The sequence below is a fragment of the Anomalospiza imberbis genome, chromosome 1, assembly GCF_031753505.1.
Source record: "Anomalospiza imberbis isolate Cuckoo-Finch-1a 21T00152 chromosome 1, ASM3175350v1, whole genome shotgun sequence".
Classification (NCBI taxonomy): Eukaryota; Metazoa; Chordata; class Aves; order Passeriformes; family Viduidae; genus Anomalospiza; species Anomalospiza imberbis.
Window position 1 is genome coordinate 44,917,979 of NC_089681.1, and position 18,483 is coordinate 44,936,461.

Here is an 18,483-nt window from a genome sequence, read left to right on the forward strand (position 1 = left end):
TGCAATGGTTTAAGTGCAAGCACAAGATACCAGGAAAAAAAAATTCAGTTTGTACTCGAATGTAATAAATGTTAACAGTTTTCAAACTTTCAAGACGTATGAGTCATTACATGATATTACTTATGCTGGACCACAGACCTGTAGTTGCTTTATGGAGACAGAGAAAAGTAGTCAGAAGTTCTGATAATTCCTTGGCTCATAATTTACTTACAGGGCTATCTCTCATCTCTTAAAGATCTAAGCCTAAGAATCTGCAATCTGTTTTGAAATAGGTTTGATATGTTTCAAGAACAATACTCATCATCAGTGACTTCAAAATACCAAAAATTCAGAGTAGCTTTCTACAATACCTACATTTTTTGAAAAGCCTATCCCTGAGTCACCTGCTTATCTAGAGTATGTGAAAAGATAAATTTTTTTCAGTTGCACTGTATTTTACAGAAGACTAAATAATTATATTCCCCTAATACTGCACCTGATGTTTTCTGTTTACTCAACCTAAAGGCTGCTCCAAAGCTTCCCACTTAAGTAACACGGAAGAATTCAGTGACTGAATGCAAAACAAAATGGTGGGAAGCAAAGATCAGAAAAGTGTCATGGCTATTTTTTTTCTTAGAGAAATATCAATTTCTTTTAATATTTTTAAAGACTGTCAAGCCAATATTTTAGTAGCTAATTCACCCACTGAACCCTGGCTCTAATACTTATTCTGCCACAAAAGCCTGAAAAATCCTCATTAGCACCACTGCAACAGATCATCTTACCAGGTGGGACAACTAAACAATTAAGTTCTCATTCAAAGGCTCTTATTTATAAATTATTTCATTAAAATAAATTTTTCTGTTCCAATTATGCAAACAATAGCCATTGCCACCAATGTTCTATCTTGGAAACTAAAAAATATGTCCAACCACTACACAACAGAGAACATTTATAAATACACAGAAATAAATATAAAGAGGCATTAGCAGCAGAAAACACAATGTATAATAAATAGAGCATGTAAGTTTTTAATGAGTCAAGGCTTGCTGTAATTTAGTGACTAAGTGTATTACCGAATAAAAGGGATATTTCTTCTGCAACACATATAAGGCATTACAGACCAGAAACCTAATCTTCATTCAAATCAAGCTGAAACCTGATCTTAGACTTAAGTTCAAATTTTACCAAAGTATCAGTTTTCTACCATTTAGGATTATTATTCCTATGGTTGACAAATAATTGCTACTAAACATAAGGTCTACATGTAGGATGAGAAAGGACTGTGTCTTTATTTCAGTATCCCATATCTCCTCAAATACAACTTTTAAAGGCATCTATGAAATCAATGTTCATAAAGCAAGAGCGCTAGCATATTCTTACTACTTGGGTAGTGTTTATGGAGACTGGGAAGTACAAAAAGCAGGATATTAAGAAATGTCCAAGTTTTCTAGTTTAGAAAGGAGTTCAGGGTTATATAGTGGAATGGATTTTGGTGAAAATTTAGATTTATCTACAATGGAGACATCTTTGTTTAGAGCACAGTGTCCAAATGTGCTTATAATCAACAGAGAGCAGATCTTGTAAGCATCTGACCCATTCTAGACATCAGCCTTTAGGCAAAACATTTCTCTCTAGAAATGTCTGCCTTTCCCCTAGCTACCATGAGAGGCTGAATGGGGAGTTCAGATCTAGTCATACAGATGGACAAATCCCCACAAAGCTTTGGGTATGAGGAAAGAGGGAATTTTAGAATGGGAAGAAGGAATATAGAAGTATTTGTGTCTCCAAGAGCAATGAAGTTGGTGAAAGGTCTGGAGCATGAGGCGCATGAGGAACAGATGAGGGAGCTGGGATCGTTTAGCTTGGAGAAAAGGCTCAGGAGAGAGCTTATCGGTCTCTACAACCACCTGAAAGGAGGCTGTAAACATGTGGGGGTTAGTCTCTTATTCCAAGCAGAAAGTGATAGGACAAGAGGAAACAGCCCCCAGTTGCACCAGGGGATGTTTTGATTGGATGCCAATGGAATCCTGGCTTGTATCAGATATTGTGTGGCCAGGACTCAGGAAGTTTTTTCATCTGGGCACTGTACATGTACGATACTGAGGCTGCACCTCGAGTGCTGTGTCCAGTTCTGGGTCCCTCACTTCAACACATTGAGGTGGAGCATGTCCAGCAAAAGGCAAGGAAACAGGTGAAAGGTCTGGAGATCAGGAATAATTTCTTGGTTGATAAACATTGGAACAGACTGCCCAAGGAGGTAGTGGAGTCACCACTCCTGCAATTAGTTGAGAAATGACTGGATGTTAGTTTTATGGTATAGTTGACAAGGTGGTGATGTATCAAATGTTGGATTGATGACCTTAGATGTCTTTTCCATCCTAAATGATTCTGTGATATTAAGGAAAATGTATTTACCAAAAAGGTCAAGCATTGGAACAGGCTCCCTAGGAAAGTGATGGTGTCACCACACCTGGAGGTATTTAAAACGTGTAGATGCTCTGCTTAGGGACACGGTACAATGGTGGACTTGGCAGTGCTGGGTTAACAGTTAGACTTAATAATTTCAAAGGTCTTTGCCAACATTAAAGAGTCTCTGATTCTATGTTTTTGCTTTGTCAAAAGCAACAAGGCAGAAGAGAGTTGCTGCTATGTAGCAGACATGTGGCACATACCTGTGTCAGCAGCATGCCTGGATTCCATTTCTCATTGCTAGCAGCTGTACTTCTCTTGGGACAAAGCAATAGCCTTCATATGGGGCTGCCATCTCCTGTATAGGGAACACAGCTCCCTCAAGGATCTCTAGGGTGATAAATCACAGAGGGAGACCATGAGGTTACACAATGAACATTTGACATCAGTACCAAAGGATATTTGATGTGTTAAGGTGTCTGCTTTGAACATGGGTCTGTGCCTGCACTTGCTGTTGAGCCAACAGCAGGTGTTCAGCAGAAGGTAGCACAATCTGCCTGGCTCATAAGTATTTTTCTTGGAGGAAAAAATATCTTGGAAGATAGACTGCAAAGTTAGCATAGATGGGTATTTCTACTTGTCATTAGACAGAATGGGACTGTATGAAATGAAGGTTAATATCTGCAAAGTTAAAAAAGTCCTGTTTCAGAACTGTATGGCAGACACTCACTAAGAACATGATATTTCCCTCAAATTATGTAATTTCATATTTCTGGAAAGGTTCAATCTGTTAAAAATTTCTGGGATGCCACATAGGGTGAACCTTCAATGAACCATTTGTTTTGTACCTCACATGTGCAGATGGTTTCTGGCAATAATCTTTGGACCAGGTAAGGGAAGATCTGGAAAAGGTCCTTGCCAAGTAAAAAGAGAATATATTTTTTTGCAGGTTAAACCCACTTACAACCTGTGCACAATCCACCTTTCTCCTAGTGTTAGTTAAGCAAGTATTGGTTGCACCAGTAAGCCAGTATTAGAACTGATTTATCACGAGGGAGTTGTTGGAGGATTGGAGCAGCAGGGGGAAAAAATCCCATGATGACATTCAGATTACTACAGAATCAGAGAAAAAAATCTAATTCTTTTGAGAAATACCTCTTCTGAGTAAGTCAGCTGGAGGAAAAACTCTTCTGGGTAATGCCTCTCCAGATATGCTTGTAAAAAAAAGTTTGGAGGAGAAAGTGATGCAAAGCAAAAAAAGAAAAAAATTATATAAATCTAAGAATAATAAACATATTGAAAAATTAATAGCTCTAAGAAGACATATTCTTATTAAGCAGAAAACACAGTCAAAGCTGATAAAACATTGAGTGATACTATGCATCAAAATTCAGTCTGTTACAAGTGGCCAACTGGTGTGTGCTACATATCCAGCTATATGAACTTCAATTTTATGTTTTTGTTCTTATCCCTTACACGTATATTTCACACTTGAAATTTGCTTTCTGAAAACACCAGTTATGTTTTTCTGTCTTCATAATTATTTACTAATTTCTATGCTTTATACAATACCTTTAGAAGTTTAACACTAAGTGAAACAAAACCATATTTTTTATGTAAATTCAGATTTTATAAAGACTTGCATGTGTCTGATTATAGGTAAGTAATGGTCATATAGAAAACAGAGTATGTCAGGAATTCTTTTACAACCAGAAAATTTTATTCAGAAAACAAATATAGTTTTTAAGTTCTGGGTAAACTATTGAGACTATAGTTTTCACTTTTGGAAAGAATAGTTGATATTCAACAAAAATGGCTTCTTGAATCTCATTTATTTTGAATACCTGACCATATAATACTACATTAAGCAAAAAGAAAAGCCATACAACTAAACCCCTACCAATTATGTGTAAAGTTATTAACAAAATGCTGGCAGAATGCCTGATCTACATGACAACCCTACAGACACCAGTGTCAATAATTGCATTTGAGTTTTAATGGCAGGTAGTCACTCATCAAATAGCTATGTCTATGCATGATATAAAACATTTATGTACAGATGCATTTACAATCCATACAGTCTGTTGCATCTCATTCTACATTACTGCTTCAAGACAATCTTTAAATATCACTGACATAAAATCTCTGTGTAATTCTGATATTATGAATAATGTTATTGTACATTTAGTGCGTTTACCAGGCATATAGAATTTACTATAGACTTACAGTGGTATTGAACTTTTATTTAGGAAAAACAAATGAAATAAAATTGCATGTATAAATTTTCAATGGGACAGCAGGCAATGACAAGTATTATTTCCCACCACTATTGTGTCTAGTAGCCTTAAACAAACAGGCTGTTGTGTTTCATACTCTATAAAGATACAGCGAAATACAACCTCCCTCCCAAGGAACTGATAACAACAGTGATACATAATATTAAATGTTTAAATGGGAAATAGAAAAAAAGAAATACAAGGGATTTATAAAAACATATTGCAGCAGACCACTACATTATTGTAAGTATGATTTCTGATTTTTTTCCATGCAGGCAAGTTTCCATAGATTACATTGTCATTATGCTTTCAAGCAGTAACACGGAGTTATGGAGACAAGAGCAATTGAACAGACAAAATCTTCTAATGGTCAAATTGCTCATTAAAAAATATTATGAAGGAATTGCATTACACTTCTATTCAAAAGCCTGCAGAAGAGCAATAATACTGACTTTTTTATTACTCTTTTTCACTGTAAGTTAAATGGAATAATTTCTAGAGTGTTGGTGATCCTGGATATTCATTCCTGCACATACATTAAAAGTTTTATCTCCAGGTTTTTTCCCATAAATCAGTTTGAGAAATAGTGATAATTTTATTATCTTAATCACTTATTTTTCCTGCTGAAAGGATTATAATTATTATTTTTTTAATGTAATAACCTTCTCTCCTGAAAAATATCTCTATATCTTTGCCAAAACCACCTGGAAAACCAAACAGTAGTTGAACTGATCCAAAAAGTGAAGGTTCAGTTATAAGAAATAATTAAAAATACTGAACTTTTTTAAATTGACATACAGTGTATACATTTTTAGTCCATAAAATAATTTAATACCCTCCTCCATTGTGACACTGTTTTATAGACAAAACAACTTCATTTAATAAAAATCATAAATTTTAGAGGAAAAACAAAATGTTTAGTGATTGTTTGATAGCTTTCAATTAAGAAGTAGTTCTTAATGAAAAATGAAGAAAAAAATCATCAAAGCTTCTATTTTATAAGAAATAAAACATCAAAAAATTATCTTTGTTTCTCAGAAAACAAAGATTATTAAACTAGGACTTTGACAACAGCTTTGAAAATCTTTAATTATCCTTCTGTTATTTGCTAAAAAAAAATGCCAAAGTATACCAAACAATAATAGTTTCTATCACATTTTTATTTTGTGATAGGATATCTATATTTAAGAGGAATTTCCACAATATACTGATGATTTTTTATACTCAAACAAATAATAGACAAAAATAAAAATAAAAAAATAAGTTGTAGGCAGAAAAGCAATAAATGCTTCAAATTGTTTCTACATCAGTCACTTCCTGTCTTTAATAATTTTTTGCAACATACTGTATGTTTTTTCAATGTTTGAAAAAAGGTTTATATAAAGTTTTAGACCTAATCTCCTGAAAAATAATTTGTAGCCAGGAAAATGTAGTACATTTGAATACATGTATACACACATAAACATGCACATACATTAATGTAGGTAATTTTAGACGTTACAGATTTCATCCAGCGCAAGTCCTGCATAAAACAGAAATTTCATCTGCAGTTCTAGTGAAGTTCTTACAAAAGAACATCTAGCAAACAAATGATCTGCCACAACAACTGCAGAGTACTTCTCAGGTTGAGAAAAAATGGTTATGGATTTAGGAATGGAAAAAAAAAGGAGGAAATTATTGCAATTTTCAATATTTAATTATTCAAAGATTATTTAATAATAATATATTATTACTTAATATTTTATGACATGACCGTCTTCAGTACAGATTAAAATTAGAGCCACTACTAACAGTCACTTTCACAAATCAGCTTGCGGTATTAGGAAAATATCTTCTCTTCTGATCCTTACCTGTTGAAAGAATACACAAAATACACAGAGCTTGGCATTTGGTGTCACTTAGAGAGCAACTCTACTACTTTACAGTTTGCCCTGTAGTAGATGTCAGGCAATCAAAAGTTACCAGCTGGCTATGGAAGAAAAGAGAATACTATACTAATAGGAAAATGTGTTTAGTTGTATTCTATATTTAATGAGATTATTGTAATGTGGTTGCTTTCTCAGGCTCATAAAACACAGAATACCCAAGGAATATCTTCTTCCCAGAAGCTTTTCTCTTCATGGAGGAGGAAATGCTGACTCTCTGTAAAACACCATGTAACCTCTTTAGTAATAACACAACTGCCTTAGAGTTTCAGAGTCCTCCTAATAAAATTCCTTAGAAACCAATATTCTGCAGTGATGCCCTGCCACCTCTATATTGTGCTGGAAAAACACCAGCCTGAAGTAAGAGAGAAAAGGAACCCAAATGAAAAAAAATTTGAAGCCTCATAACTTCAAAAGTATAATTAAAAATGGGAACCATGCTGATTTTTTTTCTCTGTTTTTTGAATGTGTGGAAAATAGATATTACGTAAATCACATAATTTTTATTTAGTTCATTCTTGAATCTGTTCTCTGACTTACTTCAATTATTTAATAATCCCTAACATACTTATGATGAACACATGACCATGCTAAACCCTACTTAAAGGCTAACAGCTGAAGCACATTAGATGAATATCCTTGGAATTCAAATGCTGCAACATGAAAAATAAGAAATTAAGTCCCATTCAAAACAACCACAAGTGGATGATCTTGCATTTTTAAAGATGCAAAATCCAAAGTCTTGTCTTCCTCTAAGTCCCTTTACTGAGATAATTTTCTTGTCTAATGGCCTGAAATTACTTTTAATATACTCAGTCCAGTTCCTGCAATTATAAAATACCAACTCTGCTAAGAGTGCACATAACTGAAAAAGGCTGGCCTAGAGATAAGTAAATTTCAATTAAATCCCAAGAGTCAAGCCAAAGTTTCTTTTTTAAGTTAGAAGACTACCATGGAAAGGTATATACTAACTTGCAAGAATGAAATTTAATCAATAATCTATTTTCAGATTGTTATGTTGTGAACGAGAAACGAAAATAACTCTTTCATTAGATAATAAATAACTATCTTAATACCTACCCTAATAAAAAAATAACTCCTGGAAGACTTTGCTGAAAGTTCTGAATATCCCATCTACCAAAATGAACAATTCCTTTTTCTTGCTATAAGTGGCTCGTCTGTACAGTTGCATAAAGCTTATTTTGCAATTACTTCTTTTTTGGGCAGGTGTGAACCACAATTTATTACAACAGGTTTTGCTAATAGAAGTTACTGTATGAAGGTAAATCAAGGATTTTTTTTTTTTATTTTGAAGCATAAAATGATGCTTCGCTTGAGCACAGAATCAGAATAAAGCATCAAGTAACCTGATTTTGTATTACATGTCATCTCTTCATATGTGGAAAATTATGAAAACAATAATGTAACCTTCAGTGGTTCTTTTTCTGGTTACAGAAATAGTAAGAAGTATAAAGCAGAACCTTTGTTTCTCAAAGAACTCTATACACCCTTATACACCCTCACACATCACATTTACAAAATCAAGAAGTCAGCAAATGTTCCTACTGCCAGCAGTGTGTCAACAACGCACAATTGAACAGTTGCTGAGTAGATACTTTTCATAACTTGAAGGTAGATTGAAATGGTTGTTCTGTGAAATTATTCAGTCATAAATGATTGGGATTACTTGTGGCCTCAAAACTTAGTGAAAGAAGTTGTCTGGAATCATGAAAGGACATCATCCGATGCTTTGAGTGTTTTATCTTCTTTGTAAGCAGTGTGTTGATTCTTCACATTATATTCCATGGAAAGCATTACAACAATTTATGTGTCTTTTGACTGTTTTCCATGCAATATGCTGCAATAGTAATTTTTCAGGTTTTCTTGTTTAAGGGGCTAAAAATGAAGGAATTTAAGTTTCATCTAAGATGAGAAATGTTGATTTTGCTTCTATTTGGCAAACTCCTGAATGGGCTGCAATTTAGTTATGTAATTACCTGTTAACAAGTACCTACAGCTGAATTTAATTTTCCATTATGCAAATCAATCAGTAGTTTTTTTAAGTCATTACTTTTTTTGCAAAGCACAAGTTTTGACACATCACGGAGGCAAAATGCTCCCACTACCACTAGCCTTGAGTCCAACAGCTTTGTCATTTGTAAAGATAAAGTAACAGATTTTAGTTTAGCAAATTTATCTGTGTGTGTTTGCTTGATTTATCATGTTGAAATGTTTTGCAAGAAGAAGAAATTAACCAGAATACCAGAATATTTTCAGTCTTAAATTCAGTAGTGATCAAAATTTGTAGTCAAATGGATTTACATCTTAGAATCATAGAGTCATAAAATAGCATGGGTTGAAAAGGTCCTTTGAGGTCATCTAGTTCCAACCTCCCTGCCATGCACAGCAAACATTCCATTGGACCAAAGTAGTCAGAGTCCCATCCCATCCATCTTGTACACCTCCAGGGATGAGTTCACAACCTCTCTGGGCAACCTATTGCAGTTCCTCACTATCCTTACAGTTAATACATTTTCCTAAGAAGAAATCTTTGTGTGTTTCAGTTCTTGAAGAAGTACCAACATGGTCAGATTGATTTGATAATCTTGCAACATGTGGTTTGCCCAACATTTGAAATTTTGCTGAGTTCATCTGTCCAATTGCTTGATGCATCTTCTGTATTTAATTTGTTGCAACATGAGTTTCCTTAAAACAGAGTCCTAGTGTGAGTCACATTTTATTGGTGGTTGCTAAATGTAATAGATACCCCCTGTTTTAATAAAGGCATCTAAAATACATCTAAACTATATTAGCACAACTTTATTGAAGTTTCCTAGTTTTGCTGAAATCACTGGATAGGTATTAATTCATTTTATCTCTAATTCCAATCTGATATTTTACACCTACTAGTCCCTACCAGTAATGGCCTCTGACCTGTAAAAGCGAATGTTTGTCATCCTCCTAAAACCCTACTAATACTTTGTAATAACAGCATAACCCTTTATTTGGACTAGAAATGCTGGGGATTCTTTTTCCCAGATGAGATGCAGCTACTTACATTTGTATCTAGTGAATGAATACAACAGTATTTCTCAAAATCAGAGCTCCTCCTGGGCTGTAGGATCATTGTATATTTTTGTATGTAAGCTGTTCTGACTTGTTTTCCTTTTGAAATGGAACCCTTGAAAGCTACAGCTGCAACTATGAAAATGCATGAGGAGTTTAGAGTCTTTGTGAGATTTTATTCATCTCCCTTTGACACGGCAGCAAGTTGTTTGTGAAAGACCTACATCAGATGCTTGTGTTTGTGCTATGCACTTCCATGGTAATAAGTTTCTCGTTTTTTTCAAGGTTTAGACTTTCCTTTTACAAATATCCTGAAATTTCTGTAGAAGGAAAGATTCTTGTGACTATTCTACTCACAGAAATTTGAAATAAAATTATGGACTTCTGGGACCAAAATGCCTTTTCTTCCTGAGGGGTGGAATGTCAGGGCAATTGCTGACAGTGAATTCTGGTTTCAATGGTAGAAGTGAGGTACAGTTAGTACGAGAAGGGGAGGGTGTTCCCTAAAGTCTTCCCCCAGAGTCTCACCGTAGGATCCAGGAAAGAATAGGAATTGCAATTCCTACAGAGAATGTATTAAGTAAATATACACTGTTCTATATTACAATCTAGACATCCCAGTGGCCTGGAATCCCTTGAAGACTTATGAAAGTTGTTCAAGCTAAAGTATCTTCATGCTTGCTTCTTCATACCTAAAATTCAGAAATCTCACTGTTTGAGCCACATGCTGATCTACAAGACCTAGCAAAAAAGAGCACAAGTGACAACGACTGATCATAACAAAACACAGAAGAGAAGAAAGCCTAGGCAATCACAAATATCAGGTAGTTATGAAATCAATAAGCAATTCAATAAGTCTGAGAAAATACTCACCCTTCCACAGTAAAATCCAGTGTTGGTGCAACAATAGATACTCTGTCAGATCAAATTGGTCGAGCTGATAGAGTCATTGGCTTCATTGTACATGAAAATATTGACTGGCACCACCAAGTTTAAAAAAAAAAAAAAGCAAGGAAACAAAAGACATAGACACAATAATGACATTTGCTGTAGCTAAAAATATAGCAATATAATCCTGAAGTTAAAGGGCAGTTAAATTCTTGGTTAATTTCAAATAATTTTTCAGTCTTGCGTGTTTTATCTTCTTAAATGCGCCTCCAGTTTCTCTGTTCTTTCTCTGCAACCCACAGCTGTGTAAGAGGACATCTGAAGCCCCCACATTTGCCTACTGATTGCCACGAGGAGAAACTCCATCCCTCACTACAGTTCCGGCTTGGAGAGAACAACAGTGCAGGTGCAACTGCTGTACTGTTACGTTAGCTGTTCTGAACAAGGCCTGGCAAGGAGTTGGCAAGGAGTTGGCAAGGAGTTGGCAAGGACCTGGTATGGACCCAGCATGGGACAGCCTGATGCGTGGCCTGCTTCAAATCTCTGTTCTTAAGCTGAATGAACTCTTGGGGTGACTCCTGTGGTCCTTCATTGAAGACCCCTCATCTGCCTCGTTACCACTGTGACAGAAAAAGATTGAGAACCCTCCTCCCAAAGACTGAGACTGAGACCCCTACTACAGGGAGGGGGGAAAACGGTTGTCTGACCACTAATGACATGACCTGTTTCCCTTCAGTAATTTCAATGGACTTATTCTCCATTGTGTTCACCTTGCTTTGGTGGTTTCGGTGGACTCACCTGTTCCCCCGCAGCAATCACAATAGACTCTCATTGTCCTGCATGTTCCCCCCTCTTTCCTCTGTGGACTATAACTGGATACCTGAGTTGACCAGAACTTCAGAGACTCCCCCGACACGATAGATGGATCCCCATCGTCCGCACCACTGAGGATCTCACCTGTGTTGGTAGCTATTCCCATCCCCCTCTTCTCTCTCTCTCTCTCTATTCTTTTATCTCCTTTCTGGTCCCCACTATCGCATTTACTATTTTGGCCCCTAATAAAGGTACATTTGTTGTGATTAACTGATAGTCCCTTGTTGTTTGCCTTTTTTGTACTTTTGGGATCAGTGAAAAGAGCCATCACGACACCCCGCAACAAGCAGATCGTGACAAGCTGAAATTCTAGTTGCCTATATACTGTGTCTGTATTTAAAGGGTAAGCTGAGGAAGACTTTTTGCTTAAAGATGTGCAATAAAATGCCCTGTAATTTAGTTCTGCCTCTTGAAAAGAATAGCTGACTATTGCCTTTGTTTCTTTATTCCAAAAAGAAAAAAAAAAAAAAGAAATGTGAATGTATTCTCCAGAAACACTTAATTTTGCTTGTGAAAATATCATCAACTCTTCACAGACTGATGTTTTGTTTTTGTTTTGCGTCTTACAAACAACTGTTTCCTGTCCTAGAGATCTTGGCCTTATTATATTAAAGTATGACAGGCTACAAGCCACCCAGATGAGATGAAGCCTGTGGAAGCTTACTTTTTTTTTTCTTTTTTTTTTTTTTTCTCTTTTTTTCTTTTTTTTTTTTTTTTTTTTTTTTTTGAGTGCACTGTGAAAGTACCATGAAATTTTCTATTTGAGCCAGCTGTGAAGCTTCCAGAGGTTTCCTCTACAGCAAGTACTGGGTTAAGATTAAACTCGGCAAAACGCCTGAAGAGATACTGAATAGATTTGATACAAATTACACTGCCCTGCTGGTTTGAAAGTACACATTACTAGAATCATTAACCATAATCATCCTCAATTACAAGCACTGTAAGCACACATACAGCAGACCAATAAATGAAGCCATTGTTTTCATGCAATGCCCATAATTTAGAAAGACATGGCCACCTCATCCACAGTTTGACACAAAGATGTAATCTCCAGTAGAATATTCTGAATTATTTTTGTGGTCTGAAATTGATGCCTCTTTCATGCCTCCTTTTTTTCCATTCCTGCTAAGAGAGTTAGTCTTTCTGTGTCTCATTATCCTAGCTCATATAAAAAACACATTTTCAGTTTGGAGAGGACTCAGAGAGCTTTTTATGAACTCCCATAAGCAGTCAGCAGGGCTCACCACTTTAAAAGTTTTCTCCATGAGAATATTTCATGAAGTAATATTGTTGACACATTTCTACCATGAAAACAGCAACTGGAAAAAGTAAAGACCATGATAACAATGGAAGAGCTTATTAATAGACTTGCTAGCCGTTTTTGGGTCATCTCCTACTGTATTAGAGTATTGCTGCCACTCCTGCATGAGGGCAATGTTTGCAGCACATACAGCTCACATCCAGCTGGAGAGTAGAGTTAAAGCACATTTTAATAATGTATAATCTATTGTGTGGTGCCAGTAAGTAATATTATGGGGGTACTATTACAGTAATCTTTTCCTACTTGTTTCCTCTTCCTAAATTGTTTCATACTACTTTCTCTAATGAAATGACACTTTTGAGAAAACAATTCACTATGGTAATGGGAGGTATTGAAAATCCCTTCTGGTTTCACTGGAGTAAGTAAGTATATCTTTTGTACCTACATATAGCATATATTACTGCAGGTAGAGCTGCTAACACTACCTATTATTAGAGCTGCTAGGTATTTTATAATGGGAGGGTTTTTTTTCATCTGCTCATAGCTTTAAAAATTGTATATATTGGGTTAATAATTCTTGCACTTCTTCTGTCATAAAATCAGAGCATTTTTACCTGTTTGGTGAAAATTTTGCTGAAATGCTTTATTACCTCTTAGAGAGGAATTAATGAGGTTAATTAAGTCTTCTGCCTTTCTTAAAATATAAGTACTTGCATATTCCCTCCTGGGTTTTAGAAAACAAGATTTGAAGGTGTTTTGGGGTCAAGTGTACATATTTTGTTGTCCCTGTGGAAAATGATCAAAAGTTAGACAATTTATAAATTTTTTTAAATTGCAATTTGAGCTGAGTTGGAGACAATTTAAGACTTCAGCAGGTAGCATAATCTGAGGAACCTACACTGACTATGCCAATTGATATTTTTCCCAAAATGAGGTTACAAACTCCCACAGGGCTGATTCTGACCTTTCCCAAGCTCAGAACGTGCTGGTGAGCAGTACTTTTAGTGCTATCGCAGCTGTACTGAGTTTGGAGAGCACTGACCCAAGCTCTGATGTGAAAGGTTTCTTAGCTATTGATGTTAACTCAGCTAGAAAGTGGAGGAAGGTGAAGTGGAGATATTGTGTTGCCTCTGAAAGCCAAAGCCTTGTTGTTCTGCTGTCTGGAGGGGAGGTCAGATCTGTTCTCTCTTTGGCTACATACATAACCTTTCCCTAGTAAAAATCTTTCGTGGTTACAGACACCCTACACAACATGGCCAGCTCAGTCATGGAGGCCTCAGTGGGCTGAGGACATTCTGATGAGACACATAAGATGTGAGAAAAGAGGAGCTCCAGAGCAGGGAGCAAAATGTCATGGTGAATCATGTGCTGCTCTGTGGAAAGCAGCTCTTGGATCATACCCATATTACCAGCAAACTGCCTAAGCAGGTGCACAGGAGAGGCCCAGCAAAGTTCACCACTCCTGAACTTTCCTCCCAGAGAATCATTCACATAGCTTTTCTGTAAGCCACTCTCACAAAAAGAAAAGGAAAAGTTTCTCTAAGTCTAGTCTGAACTTGTCATTTTTACATGAGGGTCCTCCAGCAAAAATAACAGTTCAGGATTCATGGGTCTTATGACACAATTTGGAATTCTCTGAGGTTTAGGGGTTTTTTTTGTCTTTAGGAACAAGTTATAACAACAAGCTGAAACTAGTTCAGCACAATTATATACAGCTAGGAGACTTTTAAATAACTCTTTCCAACAAGCTGTGGGAACACATTAAGAGGCTTTTGGCCACCAGCAGAGCTGTTTCTGAACACAGCAACTAGTTACTCTAAATGGAAAATGTAAGCTCCACATTCTTTTTAGATTTGCATCATCACTGAAAAGGTTTTAACACAATAAGCATGTTATTTATTGCTTGGTCAGAGTAAGAATTAGTTTGGCACCACAAAAAGGATAGCTGAGAATATGAGATGTGGTTACAAATTACTTCCAGGAGCTTTTTTGACAGTTAGTGTATTTAAATTGAATCAGGAATACCTTTGATATTGGGTTGTGAGTAGGGGGATAGTATATGACAGGATTTATTTTCTGAAAATATTTGGAATTATTGTTGTTCTTGACTTTGCTGGCTAGTTACTGAATTGTTTCTGATTTCATTCCTAACCTGCAGAATATTACATCCTGGAAGTTCAGCATATTCCCAAAGTGAGCAAAAATCTTGCCTCAGAGATGAAATCTTGATCTTTATTCAAATACAGACTAATTTTAACTAAACTAAAAATATAAATATTTTTCTTAAAGTATATAAACTATCCTGTAACAACTTTGATAGCTTATGTAATCTTGAAAATAATACATTAATTCCTTTGGGAATTAAAGAAGAAGGAAAGACTGTTAGTAACAAAATGTCTGTCTAGGTTATCTTTCAGTTATTCCTGAAATAAATCTGATGTTGTCATAATCTGGTTAGATCATCTCTTTAGTTCTGATAAGAAAGGTCTTTTAAAATTTCTGGTCTTCACTAAATATCGTCAAAAATGGTGCGACAAAATTTTCTATTACTTTCAAAGGTATTAGAGTAACTCAGGGAGCCTGTAGAACCAAATTGTTTGAGATTTAAAAGAACAGAAAAAATCAATCTACCAATGCAACAAACGTACTAATGTGTAAGAAAAAGGTGTCTAGAATAAACTGTTCCTGTGTTTGTTAGTAGCTGTGTGGAGTGAACACTCAACTCTTAGCTGTCAGTTCCCCTAAAGTCTCACCTAAACGAGGCAGTGTCATTCCCACCTTTGGCACCCATGTAGAATATGAAGGGATGTGTGTTACAGAGGCCTCGAGAAACTGCAGACACAAACACAAATGAAGTCATATTTTGAGTGGTATTAGCAGGATCAGTATAACTAACTATTATATTTGTTTTTTAATTAACTGTTTCATATGATATAGGGAAATCTGTCTTTGCCTTACTAGGCCTTGCATTACAAGGTTTGTAATAATCTTGTTTAAGTTCAATTGACAGATAGAACTTCTCTCCTAACACAGTTGAGAGTAGTGTACAAATAAAGTAATACCATTTTCTGCAAGTATTTTCCAGGGACATGCAAAAGGACTTCTGTCAAGTTTGCATATTTTTTTGTCAAGGGCTATCATGCCCCGACCACACATTTCAGGAGCTAGAATCTTTTCATCACACTAATAAGGGAAAAAACAAAAGAAGCCTGACTGTAGCTTTTCTGAGAGGGATGGCATCTTTGGGGTGGACGACCTCCAGCCACCAACAGGTGAAGGTGAAGGCCAGGAGATAGAGTCCCATTGATAGAGTCAAAAGGGAATGGGTGACAGGCAACAGCTGGGCCTTCAGCTGAACAAACTGAAAAGAAGAATACTTACCTGCATTAAGGGGAAAAGAATCTATTAAGGAAACACATGCTGGACTCTGTAGATCATGATATCCTTGTGAAATGAAATTTGTAATCATGAAGAATGAGTTTCAGAAGGTTAAATATGTTAAAATACTTTTACTAATACTAATTAACTTTGCAAAACTGAACATGGAAAAACCTTCCCATGATTTTCAAAAGTTTCATTTTTTAAAAATCAATGCAAGTATTACTCATGAGTAAATGAGTACCTTTGCTAAGGGGTCAGAGTGTAGAACAATGAAGGTAGTTGAAATAAATTTACTTCGATTTTAGACTATATTTCAATCTCAAAATTAGATTCAAGTTTATTTTGAATTTCTATTTTTTTTCTGTACTTGTTCTACTACTTGGAATCTATAAGAACTAATCAGAATTTATAGCTTCCATTTCACAAGATCCTTTTTTTTTGAAGGAGCTTTTCAAAAATAGTAAGAAGAAAAGGGTTTTCTTTGTTAGATTTTTATTTGTTTGGTTTTGGTTTTGTGGTTTTTTTTTTTTGGGGGGGGGGAGGGATTTGTTTTTGTAGGGGGTGTTTTTTTGTTTTGGAGGGATTTGGTTGATTTGGCTTTTTAAGAAAGTTTAAACTTAAACTTCTGACCAATTAAGTCTTCATTTGGAAAATGTTTAAATGAGATTTCAGTCATAGTCAAAGGTCACAAAGTTTTTCACTATCTTGTTCTTCACTAGTAAATAGATCTGTTATACAGCTCTAGGAGTCTGTGGGCTGTGATTCCCATCCATGTCTTAAATTCCAGATGACTCAGTGAAATGGAGATTCCCAGAGTGTCTGGGGGTTTTGTTTTGGAAGAACTGTTCTCATGATTTGTTACCTTCTTAGACGTTCTTGGGTCATAAACACTGAGAGTCAGCATTATGGGAGTATTTGTGGGTTCCCATTCAGCAACCAGATAATAATAGTTGCATTGTGTTCCAAGTGCATTACACTCAAAAATAAACATTCCTTTCCTGAGAGTTTATCTTTTTCTGAGAAAACATTTAGCACGGAAAAAAAAATATATAATTACCAATCAAAAATGCATTTTCTATTTCTTATGGAAATATGATAGAGAGTAGCCACTTCTAACACAGAGATAGAAATGAGGACTCTTCATTTCTGTTTTCTTACAGACTGTACAGAAAAGATCTCATCACGTCATGAAAAGCATGTTCAGAATTTTTCCTAAAGACCTTGGAAAATTTTAGTTTTATTAAATTCATGAAGGACTAATTTTATCAGAACAGGAGGGAAAAATATTGTCCCTCTTATTATGCGTTCGAATGTAATCATTTAGACCTTGTGATGCTCTTTCCAAGGAAATTTTGGGGTCCCATCACTCAAGCTGTTTGCAAATAAAATTAGGAAACAGGATAATACCTTGTAGGGATAAAGTCAGAAAAAGGCAGCTGGGAATCATGAAGGCTGCTCTTCTAATTCTAATTCTATTACTGGAAAAATAATGCAACAGGAAGAGCGCAAGCCTTCATTTAAAGCGAAGCTTTTAATGAGGTTGAACATCTGAAAGACATATCCAGATGTACAGGCTAAACTGATCATATAGCTATGAAAAGACAAATATGTATGGGTAGTACAGATTTCCTCCTACTCACAGACATGTAATTCCATTTAGTCTCCATGCACTGTCTTTGCCAAATATTCCCTATTATTTTTAATCCTTTTGCTTTTTAGCCTAAATTCTTTTGGATAAACAGTATATATGATTATAACTGGCTATTAGTGTGTCACATGTCTGTTCTCTCAATTCTGACAAAATTGGAACAAACAGAATTTGTTGCAAAGATAATTAATGGTACTAGAAAATTTACTAAAATAGGAAGAAGAAAAAGAAACTCTCTTAGAGTTCTATAGAGTCAAAGCACACTTACAAGTGCCAGAATCACAACAAAACCTTCAAAGGAGACTCATATCTTCTAAGGCACCTGAAAGAGACATAATTCTATAGGACACCACATTCATTAGTCCACAGGCTCCAGGAATTATTTGTATTCTTTTGTTGTATTCTTTTGTCTTGCCTGCAATTTTCCCTGAGGTTAACATCCTGTATTCCCAAAAATAGATTATAAAGGAGTAATTTTTTTTCCCAGTATGGCTATAATCTAGAATTAGCAAAGAAGGGATCAAATGTTATCTGATTTCTTTCTTTTTGAACTAAACCTATGAATAACTGTGGCAAGGGATTTTTTTTGTTTCTGAGATACTCTAAAAATCTACAACTTATCTAATACCTATTTATGGTGTAAACCTACAGTGCCCGGTGTCATCTTCTGTGTACCAGTACCTGAAATATAGATAATTATATCATACTTATCATTGGCTGCTATTAAACAAAGGTTATTGGGACATGAGGCCATATTCACCATGTTCTTCTGGA